This window comes from Rhinoderma darwinii, chromosome 1 (genome assembly GCF_050947455.1).
Source record: "Rhinoderma darwinii isolate aRhiDar2 chromosome 1, aRhiDar2.hap1, whole genome shotgun sequence".
NCBI classification, from domain to species: Eukaryota; Metazoa; Chordata; class Amphibia; order Anura; family Rhinodermatidae; genus Rhinoderma; species Rhinoderma darwinii.
Genome location: NC_134687.1, coordinates 387,331,494 through 387,344,414, shown reverse-complemented (window position 1 = coordinate 387,344,414; position 12,921 = coordinate 387,331,494). Strand labels below are relative to the sequence as shown.

The 12,921-nt window shown below is 45.9% G+C and overlaps 1 protein-coding gene across 3 annotated transcripts in view; it reads right to left on the bottom strand.

The window, feature by feature from the left end:
- IDNK (IDNK gluconokinase) overlaps positions 1-12,921 on the bottom strand; it is a 358,457-nt gene that overhangs the window by 56,589 nt on the left and 288,947 nt on the right. For all 3 annotated transcript variants that reach the window (XM_075828489.1, XM_075828496.1, XM_075828502.1), the window contains one exon: positions 6,625-6,800. The gene's annotated coding sequence lies outside the window, so the exon portion shown is untranslated. The remainder of the gene's footprint in view (positions 1-6,624; positions 6,801-12,921) is intronic.

Here is a 12,921-nt window from a genome sequence, read left to right as displayed (position 1 = left end):
AGCCATTTTGTCTAAATCCAGTGTTTGTTGTAACGTGGCTATTTTCTATTACCATTTCACTACGCTTTTCGGGTTCAAAAGGTATTTATTGATATATCGGTACAGAAATGTGATGCACAATTACATGTAATCAATCCTCACGCAGGAGGATATAGAAATAAGTGCTTGTTTTAAACCGAAATTCATTTACATGGGGGTAAGGGATTGGAGGAACATAGGGATAACAAAATATAAACCAACCAACTATGCCATAAAATTGTACATATTAGTCATACTACTGTAGAGCGCTCCTAGTATCACCTTGTTGAATCCCACTTTACAGGGTAATAGTATACTGAAAGTCGGGTGAATGAGGGGAGGAGAGCCATGGGTCCCATACCGCACGATAGAGGTGGAGTGAATCAGTTCTCACCGCCTCCATTTTTTCAAATATAGCTATACGATTGACTCTATTAATAACCATAGAGATATCAAGATCAGCTGTACGCCACTTGGACGCTATATAAATTCGAGCCGCTAAGAGTATAAACTGGGCGAGCTTAAATTTGGAGTTCGGTATTCTGGGAGGAATGGCTCCTAGTAGGCATGTAGGGAGCCGTTTTGGAACGGTAAACTGGCAGATATTAGAGATCAAAGTACAGATATCTGACCAAAAAATTGAGACTCGTGGGCACGACCACCATGTATGGTACATAGTTCCATCCGAGGCACATCCTCTAAAACACTTGGCCGAAACCGTTGGATATATGGCGTGAAGTTTTGCCGGGACGTAGTATGCTCTATGTAACAATTTAGTGGATGTCTCAACCAGGGATACCTGCCAGCTACCCTTACTAATAGTGTCACAGCATTGTCTCCATTGTGCAGGTGATAACGCGGCCCCTATGTCCTCCTCCCACTTCAACATATACGGTAGTTTGGTGTCGGGGTGTGGGGTATTAACAATACTATATACCATAGATAACAGCCCCTGCCGAGAGGGCGAAAATATTAATATTCTTTCCAACGGGGTGTATGTCATTTTAGTTTGGGCAGGTAGTAGGTTGCGCAAAAAACGAAAATATCTGTATAGCCCTATAGTGTTCCGGGGCCGGGGGGGGGGGCATGGGCCTCATTGAACTGCTCATATGAGATCAGACGATCAGCCCTATTGAAGTCATGGACTTTTGTTAGGTTTTTAGAGTACCACCAACTATAGCTTGAGCTCTGAAGGCCCGAGGGGAACCCCGGATTTCCAATCACAGAAAGCAGCGGGGAGCACCGGGACTGCAGCCCATGTCGGAATCTAACTGATCGCCACAGAATGAGGGAGTGATATGATAGAAGGGAGATATTCTTTAATGTAGTCGGTAGGGGAGATACCATCCACAGCAATGCGCCCCATGAATATGGGGTAATTTGAGCCGCCTCCAACGAGACCCATACCGGTGCCCTATCTGGTGGAAGATGCGTTAGTAACAGTTGAGCCACCCTAGCCGCCTTATAGTAGCGTAGTATATTATGAACCGACAGTCCTCCTACTCTTTTATGATACATCATGACACGTGTCGATATTCTGGGGCGTTTATTATTCCAAATAAATTTAAAGATGTCTTTCTGGAGGAGTTGTAGATCACTTTTCTGGAGGGGGATAGGAAGAGTTCTGAATAAATATAATAATCTAGGGAGGGTCACCATTTTGATCGTATTAATTCTACCCACCCACGAGATCGGTAGTTTAGCCCATTTTGCCATATCTGCCCTAATGGTCTTAAATACCTGTGGGTAATTGTATTTGTACATTGTATCAAGGGAGGGGGTTAAAGCTATGCCCAAGTAAGGGAGGTAATGCGTTTGGGTGTGGAAGCCAAAATTTATTTCTATCAATTTTTGCAGGGAAGGTGGAACGTTACAATACAGGGCCTCCGATTTAGATTGGTTCACACGTAATCCCGAGACTGCGGAGAAGGAGCCGAGAGCCGCCATCAGATTCGGGAGAGAAGTCAACGGTTTAGTGAGCGTGACGATGAGATCATCAGCAAAGAGACTTATCTTTTGTTCCTTGTTACCAACTCTCTGTCCCGTAATATTTGGATTACACCTAATAAGTTCTGCTAATGGTTCCATAGCAAGTGCAAATAAAGCTGGCGAGAGGGGACAGCCCTGTCTAGTACCTCTCCGTATGTATATGGGATGAAGTGTAGTAGTTGGTAGTTTAAGGTGAGCCTCTGAGTTGTGGTATATTGTCTTGACAGTATGGAGAAAGGGGCCCCCAATCCCCACCCTTTCTAATACTTTAAATAAGTATTCCCAGGAAAGGCTATCAAAGGCCTTTTCTATGTCTAACGCCAAAAGGACCATCCTGGATTTAGTCATGTTGGCTGACTGTATAGTATTGAGGATTTTCCTAACATTATCAGGTGCTTCCCTTCCTGGAATAAATCCTACTTGATCTCTATGAATTAATTGGGACATAAACCTGTTCAACCGTTTGGCCAGAATAGAGGTGAATATTTTAGCGTCTAGATTAAGTAATGATATCGGCCTGTAATTACCTGCCATCAAGGGGTCCTTGTTAGGTTTGGGGATAACTGTGATCATGGCTGAAAGGAATTCAGTGGGCATGGGCCGACCCCTCATCAGGTCTGTGCAAAGGGTAACTATATGCGGGACTAACTGTTGAGAGAATTTTTTATAATATAAGGCCGTGAATCCATCAGGTCCCGGGGCCTTCCCCAATTTCAACTCTTTAATAGTGTCCTCTACCTCATCACTCGATATCTCGGCATTCAAGAATTCAGTATCCTTTTCGGAAAGTTGAGGGTTGTTGACAGAGGCTAGGAAATCCCTCACCGCAGCCTCAGAGGGGGGGAAGGGTTGGCATATAGGGTTTGGTAGAACCTGGTGAAGACCTCATGAATACGGTCCGGGTTAGAGGTGATCTGTCCCGGGCGTGACTGTATACGAAACACCTGATTGATTCGCTGCCGAGCCTTAAGTTGTTGGGCCATAAGTTTATCTGGTTTATTGGCCCATTTATAATATTTAGATTGAGTCCATCTAAGGGCTTTTTCGGTCTTATTGGTTAGTATCATATCAATCTGGAGCTTAGCGTCTTTAATAGCGCGAATGAGATATAAAGAAGGACTTCGTTGATTGGCCGCTACCAATCGGGCTAGTTTGGCTTCAAGAGCATTTTGCGCCTGAGACCTTTCTTTTTTACATCGAGATGCCATTGCTATTATCCTGCCCCTTATAAATGCTTTATGGGCGAGCCACACAGTATGTGAGTTAACATCAGGAGTGGAGTTGTCCACAAAGTACTGAGAGAGATCAGTCTGAATCTGGTGCTGAACAGTAGGGTTAGATAAGAGTGACTCATTGAGCCTCCAGGAAAAGGGCATGACACCTCGCTTAGAAAAGTCGAATTCAGCTAGTACTATATCATGATCTGACCAGGCTGATAGGATATGTCTAGAGTAGGCCAATGAGGGGAGGGAATTTGTTGAGGCTAGGATCATGTCGATCCGGGTGTATAAACGATGCGCCGGAGAGAAGTATGTATAGCCCCGTTGCGCCCCATTATATTCTCTCCACGTATCAGCAAGAGAGAGCGACCCCATAATCTTTTTGATCAAAGCTGTCTGTGTATGCGTGCGTCTAGAGGGAGCTGGTGAGGACCGGTCTAGTGTAGTGTTCATCACAAAATTAAAATCCCCACTCCATATTAAATGCTGGTATTGTAGAGAGAGTAAGGTATCATGTAACCCGTCAAAAAACTGAAGCGGGTCATCATTTGGAGCGTACGAATTCACTATACATAGGACTTTATCATACAGTACACCCAGGATGATCACAAATCTACCCTGGGGATCTACTATGGATTCAGTAACCTGGATAGGAAGATTATTCTTAATTAAGGTGATCACTCCGCGTGACTTAGAGGGAAATGTAGCAGAGTAAAATGTAGTGTACCGGGGATGGAAGAATTTAGGGTGAGATGTAGGTGTGAAATGGGATTCCTGCAAACAAATAACATCGGGATTATGCTTAATATAAGAGAGAAAAGCTTTTTTCCTTTTTTGCAGAGAATTGAATCCCCTCACATTATGACTTAGTACTCTACACATAATACAAGGGAGGAAGTGGCATATTCTCGGCAGATACATCAAGCAGAAAATTTCTAGGCATACAGTGTAATAGACGCAGGTGACTAATACTTTTGGCATATAGGCTTGTACATGGCATAAAGAGCGAAATAAACAAGTTAAACAAAAAACAATGGACAAATGTCCAACTATTCCGTGGAGTATTCCGCAGACAGGTAGCACCTCTTGGGGTGCACACCTCTGCTACAGCAATTCTCACAAAAATGAAGGCCAGCATGGTGGCCAGCAACACTAAGCCTGATGACAGGATCTAGCCAGAAAGTTCCTTGGAACAAGAAATATTAACGGTGACCTAGATGAGGCAAGATATAAAGACGCAATGCGGCTCCCCAAAGGGCATGATACTCATCTGTATATCGAGCGAGGATCCTTATACATTGTGTCCTCCTATTCCCCGAGGATCGGGCATCCCAGAAGTGGAGTTGGAGGTTCTCGGCCCGGCTGTCCAGGTCCTAGTCGGCCGTTGAGGTCTGGGCGGAAGGGCTGAGATAGGGACCAATGGAAGTCCAGCAGACTGCAAGGCATCTCCACCCTCTGCCGGCGATTTAACCACATAGGTTCTGTTGTTGACCTGAAAATTAAGCGAAAAGGGGAATCCCCATCGGTAACGGATCTGGGCCTTCTGTAAAGCTTGAGTAACATCCCGCATTTCTCTTAGTCGTTGGAGTGTAGAGGGTGCCAAGTCAGCATACAAGTGGACTGAGGGTGGCATTCCCGGTAGAGGTGCTAGACTCCGAGCCGCCATTAGGATCCGATCTCTCGCCTCTGGATAATGAAATTTCAGAATCACATCACGCGGTAAATCCTGGTTGCGTGGTCGCGTCAGGGCTCTGTGAACCCTATCCATCCGAAATAAATCCGTGGCAGCATGGGGTAGGAGGGTACGGAACAACGTGGTGAGATTGGATTCCAGATCTGTAACGGTTTCTGGTAGGCCTCTGACACGCAGGTTTCCTCTCCGGGACCTATTCTCAAGATCTTCTAATTTCAGCTCCAGTGCCTCCAACTGTGCTGCATGTGTATCGATATCTCTGCGGTCCGTCTCCAGGGCATCCGCCATGTCATCGGCCCGGTTCTCTATGTCAGAGACTCGTCCCACTTCATGTATTTGGCGGGAAAACTCGGCCACTGCCTGTGTTAGTTCCGTGCGGAACAATGCCGCAATATTCCTGAATAACTCATCAGTGTCAGCGTGGGCAACGATCGCCGAAGGTGAGGGCGGTAAGGATGTTTCTGCCGCTGACAAACTCTCACTGACCTGCGCTGCAGCCGGGTCGGCCATGATGGATTGCCTCGTGGTTCGGAAGATCTCCGGTATAGTTTGCGAAGGAGCTGGGGTTGCCGGTCCCCGAGGCTTTGATTTGTTGGTCCGGGTCATACTGCACATTACCGGACTTTTTTTGGCTGTGAAGGAGCTGTGTAAAACAGCGCTAATACGGCTTGATCAGTGCTGCCGGAGCTCACATCAGGTGCGTCCTGTTCGTGGAGCTTCGCGTATGCGCCCCCTCTTCACTACGCTTTTCATGGTTGCTTATGCCGTGGCAGTTCCTCGCAATATGTCCCATCTGACCACATTTAAAGCACTTACCGGGACCACATTTCTTAGTACCCAAAGACTTGCAGTACTTCGCAATATGGCCTTTAATGGTACATGTTCTACTATACTTAGGGCAGTCACCAGTGCATGATCTTTTAAAGTTCTACATGGCTAGGGACGCACTTCTGATTATAGTACGCTTACATTTGCGTAACACTTTCTTAACAGTGTTACCTTCAGATTTCTTGATGGGATCACGAATTGCGACATCTGATCCATCACACTTTCTACTCCCCCCTTTTTGCCCTGTAGAGGGCAAACTTACAGTGGAATCAGGCTTTGACTTTAGTGAGAAAGACAAGGCCGGTAACATTTTTGAGAAATCTTTTATGATGTTTTGCATACTGGCAACCAATTGTGACCTAGCAGCAAGCTCATTATTTAACCTGGCAATGATCGCATCCGTAGATGCTGCCTTAACCTTAAATTCATTGATCACAGCATAAGACTGTCAGCCGGGCATCAATATCATCACCATGATTTCTCAAAACTATCACCTGTGATTCCAGCATGCAAATCTGCTTATCTCTAACCATTTTACTTTGGACATTCTCTACCGGTTGTGTCTGTAAAGTACAAACCTGCTTCACATTGTTGACACAACACTGGCAGTGAAAATTTGGGGAATCACCCTTCATTTCTGTGTTTTCAGGCTTCCACATCTCCTCATAAACACGGATAAGTTTAGCGATCATGTGGAGAAGTTTAGGGGTTTTATTAAAAATGCTCTTCATGCTAATGCACAACTTATCATGTGCATAAGCCTCGTCCAGCAGAGTGGACCACAGCATTCCTGCTGACCTCTATGTTGTGGGTTGTTACTGTATTAAATGTACTGTTTTTGGCAAGGTGTTTAAGTGTGGAGAAGTTCATACTCACTGTTCCAGAAGTCATCTCAGTCTGCGTTGTCCCCCTTGTCCCCCGCTGCTTTGAAAAAGGTCCTTTTCTTCCGGAACGCCCTTTCCTGATCAGCTGGACTTCACCGGAAGAACACCGACGTCGATACTTCTGCAAAGTCTTTTGTATGTGTTGCTCGCTCGTCTGATGATTCGTCGCTGTAGAGCAGCACGCGTAAAGTAAAATAGAAGACATTAATACCTTAGAAAAACAACAATAAATAACTAGGTTTGCTGTTCTCAATTGTATCCTGTATTAAGCCTTAAATAAAACTGTGTTACTCTTTTAAACTTGAAGGTCTAGGCGCACAGTATAACATAACACTTTACCGTGCACTTACGTTAACGGTTCACACCTCTCCGCCTATCTGCAGTTCACGTTTTAAACACAATTTTATTGCACAAAACACAGAAATAAATTGAGAACAGTTTGGGCCTTGACTCACCAATGTAAAAGGGCTTATATATATACATATATACACATATTGTGAGCTGGCGTCCCCCTTGGGTTGCTGTATTGGGCAGTCACGCACACAGAAACAGGGTACTTTTTATTTGCACCAAACAAACATCCTTTTTGTACAGAGTTTGCGTCCACTGGGTAAAGCAACCAACAAAACAATATAACTTTGTTGAAAAAACAATCTTTAAAATTCTCACCCTGTAGCAGTCACCACCTGAGTGTGCAAATCCCCTTTGTTAGGTGCTTCGGTTATAGCAGTCTCCCTGGAGGAATAACAACCTCCTTCCTCCTCACTCTCTCTCTCTCTTCACACTGTCAGCTTCCCTTTTAATCAGGGCCAGCTGAGACTCAGAACCTCTAGAAATCAAAACCTGGAGTGGAGGTATGGGAATGGCCATCCCACCCAGAATCTCTACAGCCATTCCTAAATCCCGGACCCTGAAATCCAGCCTAAAAAACTCCTGCTCACCAACTAACCTTGCTGAGCAACGAACTTCCCAGAGATTTACACCACTGAGATAAGAAATCTCAGCGGCACATACCTACCCTCTACCAGTCTTCCTACTGACTGTTTACATATCCCCCCTCTGCCCAAGGCCAGGGGACTGGGCACTTGTAGCTGATAAGCAATGGAGACGTGAAAGGGCATCGGCATTGACATGTAGTTTCCCCTGTCTGTGTTCCACACTATAATTAAAATTTTGCAATGCTAGAAACCATCTAGTTACCCTTGCATTATTTCCTTTGTTGTGGCACATCCACTTCAAGGGGGCATGATCCGAAACTAGCCGGAATTTTCTGCCTAGTAGATAGTATCTCAGAGTCTCTAGTGCCCACTTTATGGCCAAACATTCCTTTTTCACTATTGAATAATTCCTCTCACAAGAAGAGAGTTTCCTACTTAGGTACACTATGGGATGCTCCTCCCCATTAACTTCTTGCGATAGGACTGCCCCTAAACCAACATTGGAGGCATTGGTTTGTACAACAAATTATTTTGAAAAGTCTGGTGCTATCAACATCGGCTGACTGCAGAAGGCTTTCTTAAGCCCCTGAAATGCCCTTTCTGCTTCTGGGGACCACTGAACCTGAACCATAACGGACTTCTTCCCTTTTGTTAGATCTGTTAAGGGTGCTGCAATGGAGGCAAAGTTTGGGATGAACCTTCGATAGTATCCCACAATACCTAAGAATGCCCTCACCTGTTTTTTTGTAAGGGGCTGTGGCCAATTTTGTATTGCCTCAATTTTGTTCACTTGAGGTTTTATCACACCTCTTCCTACCAAATAGCCCAAATACCTGGCCTCCTCTAACCGAATGGCACACTTTTCTAGGTTAGCAGTAAACCCTGCTTTTCTGAGGGAATCTAACACAGACTGAAATTTATTCAAATGGGTCTCCCAGTTAGTGCTGAAGATGACTCTATCATCTAGGTAGGCTGCCGCATATCTTTTGTGCGGACTAAAAACCCGATCCATCGCCCTTTGAAAGGTGGTCGGTGCACCCTGTAACCCAAAGGGCATCGTTACATACTGAAACAGCCCCTCTGGGGTGGAGAATGCAGTTTTCTCCCTGGCTTCCTTTGACAACGGAATTTGCCAGTACCCTTTTGTGAGATCTAGGGTTGTAATATATCTGGCTGGCCCCAATTGCTCAATTAACTCATCTACCCTAGGCATAGGGTAGGCATCAAATTTGGAAACTTCGTTCAGCTTCCGAAAGTCATTGCAGAACCTCCATGTCCCGTCGGGTTTTGGAACTAATACTTTGGGGCTGGACCACCCACTATTAGACTCCTCAATCACCCCCAGTGCTAACATGCGTTTCACTTCCTCTGAGATGGCCTGTCTCCTGGCTTCTGGGATTCTATAGAGCTTAATGCTTACTTTGACTTTTGGGTCAGTAATAATATCATGTTCTATCACATCAGTAACCCCTGGGAGATTTGAAAACAGGTCCCTATTATGCTGTAAAAATTCACTCGTCTCTTGTTTTTGTGGCGGTGACAAAGTTTCAGCAATCTTAACCTTTCTAATCTGCACATCCAGATCTTCAGATATTTTTGAGAAAGTTAGCAAGGACTCCCTATCCTGCCAGGGTTTAATTAAATTTATGTGATAAAGCTGTATCGGCTTCCTTTTCCCCGGCTGATGTACCTTGTAAGTTACCTCACTAACCTTTTCCACAATTTCATAGGGGCCTTGCCACCTGGCCAAAAATTTACTTTCAACTGTGGGCACTAACACCAACATGCGATCACCCGGTTTAAACTGCCTCACTTTGGCTGCCCTGTTATATATTTGGTTCTGTGCCTCCTGAGCTCTCTGTAGGTGGTCCTTTACTATGGGCATAACCCTGGCTATCCGATCTTGCATTTGTGCAACTTGTTCTATTATGCTCCTATAAGGTGTCGCCTCACTCTCCCATGTTTCTTTGGTAATATCGAGGAGACCACGGGGGTGCCTGCCGTACAGTAACTCAAATGGAGAGAACCCAGTGGAGGCCTGAGGGACCTCTCTGATAGAAAATAACAAATAGGGCAATAAGCAATCCCAGTCCCGACCATCCTTCTCCACAACCCTTTTTAACATCCCCTTCAGGGTCTTGTTGAACCTCTCTACCAGTCTATCGGTCTGAGGATGATAGACAGAGGTTCTTATTTGTTTGATCTTCAAGATCCTACATAACTCTTTCATGATTTTAGACATAAAAGGGGTTCCCTGATCTGTCAATATTTCCTTTGGCAGGCCAGTTCTCGAAAATATGTGCACCAACTCCCGAGCGATACATTTAGAGGAGGTGTTTCGCAGGGGGATAGCCTCAGGGTATCTGGTGGCATAGTCCAACACCACCAGAATATACTGGTGGCCCCGGGCAGACTTAACCAACGGTCTCACTAGGTCCATCGCGATTCATTCGAAAGGGACCTCAATTATAGGCAGGGGAACTAACGGGCTCCTAAAGTGGGCTACCGGAGTAGTTAACTGACAGGTTGGGCATGATTTACAATAGTTCGCAACCTCTTTATAACAGCCTGGCCAGTAGAATCTTTGTAGGATCCTTTCCTGGGTCTTATCTGTACCTAAATGACCACCTAGCACATGGGTGTGAGCCATGTCCAGTACCATACGTCTATATGGGGCGGGTACCAGCAACTGTTCAACTAGGGTCTCCCTTATTTGCGTGACCCGATACAGTAGATCCCCATTAAGAGCAAAATGGGGAAAACATTTATCCGCATTACGACCCTGCGGAACACCATTAATGACGGTCACATTTTCGAAGGCATTTTTTAGGGTGGGGTCTCTCAGTTGAGCTGTTCCAAAGTTGTCCCGGGATACCTCAAGATCAGGGGGACTTGTCTCAGGACCTGCAGGCTCACCCTCTTCTCCTGCTAAAACCGCCAGAGGAAAATTGTCGGCCCCCTATTCTGTTACCGCTACTGCCTCAGTGGGCCCCTACTCATTTAAAGGAACAGGGTGCAAAGACAAAATATCAACCTTATTCCTGCCCCCCCCCCCCCCTAGCCGACCTGTGGTCCCACAGCTCGCAGAACAAGGGAAAGTCACGGCCAATGATAAAGGCATGAATCAAATTATTTACAACCGCGACCTCATGGGGCTGAGACCCACAGTCAGTCTCTATAGTGACGTTGGCCACCGGGTAGTCCTTGGTGTCCCCATGTACACATCTCACCCCCACCCGCCTTTCCTAGTTAACCAGTACATGTGGTAGGGTGGCCCGCAAGAGTGTGACCAGACTCCCTGAGTCCAGGAGGGCTGTGACAACGGCCCCATTCACAAGGACTTGTCGCTCCTGTAGTCCCTCATCCTGTCGGGTACCAGCACTGCAGGCCAAATGGGCAAACAGGGAGCATCGTCGAGTGGCACTGCAATCCATCGGTTCCGTGTTTTGGGGACAGTGGGCCGCAATGTAGCCCGGCTGCTGGCACCTCCAACAGAGAAAGTCAGGTCTACTCCGGATTGGAGACTGAAACTGTTGGGTGCCTGGTGCTAGGGGTTTAAACTTTAGTTTCCCTCCTCGTGGCAACTCTGCCATTCGGGTTCTGGGGACCGGATTCGCTCCGACCGCAGCAGGGTATACCTCGTAGCTTCGCTCAGGAGGTCACACTTTTGGTTCAGGGGCAAGAAAATCTTCAGTAGAGGTATACCTCTCGACTGCAGAAAGCATTTGGTCTAGAGTCTGGGGGTCTCCCTGGGCAACCCAGCAATACAACTCTCTTGGCAGGCTACTCATGTAGCAGTCCATCACCACTCTTTCCATCATCTCCCTAGGATTTGGGATTTTGGGCTGAAGCCACTTGCGTGCCAGATGCAGGAGATCGAACAGCTGGGATCGCGGTGGTTTAGTCCTCTCGTACCGCCAAGCATGAACCCGACGAGCCCGCACAGAAAGGGTAACCCCCAACCTAGCCAGTATCTCTGCTTTCAATAGATGATAGTCATTGGCTTGCTCCTATGTCAGGTCGAAGTATGCCTTTTGTGGTTCTCCCACTAAAAATGGTGCCAGGACCTCTGCCCACTCTTTCAGAGGGAGTTTCTCTCGCTCGGCCAACATTTCAAACATGGTTATATATGCCTCCACATCATCTGCAGCAGTCATTTTCTGCAGGGTGCTTTGCACTGTTTTGCGCACATTTATCAGGGTGGTGGTTGTTTCCCGTGGTAACTGTGATTGAGCCACGACCGTCTCTCTTAGGGCGGAAACTTGCTAACCCAGCAGGCGGTTGGTCTCCTGTTGAACCTGTATAGCCTCCGAATGAGCCCTCTGCTGCTGTGCGATCGCTTGCTGCTGTTGCAGGTTTGCCTGCACCATCTGTTTTACGAGCTCTTCCATAACAGTCTCTTTTTTCAATCCTGTTGCTGCTTTTACCCAGGACATACGGGAAGTCCAATCAAATTAAGGAACTGTGCGTTTACCCTTAGCGTGATGCCCGCATTTTTCACCATATGTGAGCTGGCGTCCCCCTTGGGTTGCTGTATTGGGCAGTCACGCACACGGAAACAGGGTAAAACAGACACAGCGGGTACTTTTTATTTGCACCAAACAAACAGATCCTTTTTGTACAGAGTTTGCGTCCACTGGGTAAAGCAACCAACAAAATAATATAACTTTGTTGAAAAAACAATCTTTAAAGTTCTCACCCTGTAGCAGCCACCACCGGAGTGTGCAAGTCCCCTTTGTTAGGTGCTTCGGTCATAGCAGTCTCCCTGGAGGAATAACAACCTCCTTCCATCTCACTCTCTCTCTCTTCAACCTGTCAGCTTCTCTTTTAATCAGGGACAGCTGAGACTCAGAACCTCTAGAAATCAAAACCTGGAGTGGAGGTATGGGAATGGCCATCCCACCCAGAATCTCTACAGCCATTCCTAAATCCCGGACCCTGAAATCCAGCCTAAAAAACTCCTGCTCACCAACTAACCTTGCTGAGCAACGAACTTCCCAGAGATTTACACCACTGAGATAAGAAATCTCAGTGGCACATACCTACCCTCTACCAGTCTTCCTACTGACTGTTTACAATATATATATATATATATATATTTATATATATATATATATATATATATATACACACACACACACACACATGTATATATATACACACACACACACACACATATATTTATATATATATATACACACACACACACACACACACACATATACATATACATATACATATATATATATATATATAGTCTCCTGGCTGGCTCACCAATATAAAAGGGGAGGGGTAATAGCGGGGTTCACTTACTCATGTCGCCGACTATTACTACCTCCTTTATATCAGGG